At 33.3% G+C, this 2,056-nt stretch overlaps 1 non-coding gene across 1 annotated transcript; it reads left to right on the top strand.

The window, feature by feature from the left end:
* The first annotated feature begins 332 nt into the window (after positions 1-332).
* On the top strand, positions 333-440 carry LOC130972140 (small nucleolar RNA R71). The gene has a single exon (XR_009083336.1). It is a non-coding gene; the product is annotated as a small nucleolar RNA R71 (small nucleolar RNA).
* Positions 441-2,056: the final 1,616 nt, after the last annotated feature.

Below are 2,056 nucleotides of genomic sequence, written 5' to 3' on the forward strand. Positions count from 1 at the left end.
TCAGAGAAGGCTTATTTAGCACTGTAGGATGCAGCTTGCAATCTAGTCAGATTCTGAGAAATCATATTGACTTGCTGAGTCAATATTTTGTTCTGAGCTAATATGGCATTCAGAGTATCAATCTCAAGAACTCCTTTCTTCTGAGTCATCCCATTATTCACAGGATTTCTTTCAGAAGTGTACATGAACTGGTTATTTGCAACCATCTCAATGAGTTCCTGGGCTTCTGCAGGGGTTTTTAGATGAAGAGATCTACCAGCAGAATGGTCCAATGATATCTTGGACAATTCAGACAGACCATCATAGAATATACATATGATGCTCCATTCTGGAAGCATGTCAGAAGGACACCTTTTGGTTAATTGCTTGTATCTTTCCCAAGCTTCATAGAGGGATTCACCTTTCTTCTGTTTAAAGGTTTGGACTTCCACTCTAAGCTTGCTCATCTTTTGATGTGGAAAGAATTTGGTCAAGAAAGCATTGACAAACTTGTCCCAAGAGTTCAGGCTTTCTCTAGGTTTTGAGTTCAACCATGTTCTAGCTCTGTCTCTTACAACAAAGGGGAAAAGCATAAGTCTGTATACCTCAGGATCAACCCCATTGGTCTTAACAGTATCACAGATTTGCAAGAATTCAGCTAAGAACAGATGAGGATCTTCCGATGGAAGTCCATGAAACTTGCAATTCTGCTACATTAGAGAAACTAATTGAGGCTTAAGCTCAAATTTGTTTGCTCCAATGGCAGGAATTGAGATGCTTCTTCTATAGAAGTTGGAAGTTGGTGCAGTATAGTCACCAAGCATTTTCCTTGCATCTCTAGCATTGTTGTTAGGTTCGGCTGCCATGTCTGCTTCTTTTTCGAAATTTTCTATAAGGTCCTCTCTAAAGTATTGTGCTTTAGCTTCTCTTAGCTTCTTCTTCAGAGTTCTTTCAGGTTCAGGATCAGCTTCAACAAGAATGTTTTTATCCCTATTTTTGCTCATATAAAAAAGAAGAGAACAAAAGGGAGTAGTGGAATCCTCTATGTCACAGTATAGAGACTCCTTGATGTGTCAGAGGAAAAGGAGTAGAAGAATGAGAAGAAAGAGGAGGTGAGTTCGAAAATTTTTTTAGATGAGTGGAGGAGGAATGTTAGCAATTAAATAAAATAAATAGAAAGAGATGAGAGAGAAAGAGTTTTCAAAAATTTAAAAGAAATAACATAAAATTAGAATTTAAAACAATTAGTTAATTAAAAAGATTTTTGAAAAAGGGGTTAGTGATTTTCGAAAATGAGAAGTGAAAAAGATTTGAAAATAAATTTTGAAAAAGATAAGAAGCTAGAAAAAGATTTTGAAATTAAAATTAAAAAAAAAGATATGATTGAAAAAGATCTGATTGAAAAAGGATATGATTAAAAAGATATTATTGAAAAGAAAATTAAAAAGGGAATTAAAAAGATTTGATTTTTAAAATTGATGACTTGGCTAACAAGAAACTAAAAGATATGATTCTAGAATTCAAAGATTGAACCTTTCTTAACAAGAAAGTAACAAACTTGAAATTTTTGAATCAGAACATTAATTGTTAGCAAGGATTTTTTTTTTGAAAATTTAAGAAAAAGATTTTTTGAAAAATTAGTTTTAAAATTTTCAAAAGCATTAAAAGAGAAAGATAAGATTTTAAAATCATGAATTAAAACATAAAAATTTGAAAAAAATTTGAATTTGAAACAAAACTACCTCCCCTGTGTCATCCTGGCGTTAAACGCCTAGGATGCTATCCATTCTGGCATTTAACGCCTAGAATGCTACCTCTTTGGGTGTTTAACACCCAGCCAGATACCTTGGCTGGCATTTAACGCCAGAATTCCTTCCTTACTGGGCATTTTTCTAAACGCCCAGCTTTTTCTCTGTGATTCCTCTACTGTATGTTCTGAATCTTCATTTCTCTGTATTATTTACTTGAAAAGAGATATTTTTATTTTTTTAATGAGGAGAGAGAAAAACAACAAAATGACACAAAACATGAAAAATTAAGATCAGAACAAGTAATGCATGCAAGAACACTTTGAATG

Source organism: Arachis stenosperma, chromosome 3 (assembly GCF_014773155.1).
Source record: "Arachis stenosperma cultivar V10309 chromosome 3, arast.V10309.gnm1.PFL2, whole genome shotgun sequence".
NCBI lineage: Eukaryota > Viridiplantae > Streptophyta > Magnoliopsida > Fabales > Fabaceae > Arachis > Arachis stenosperma.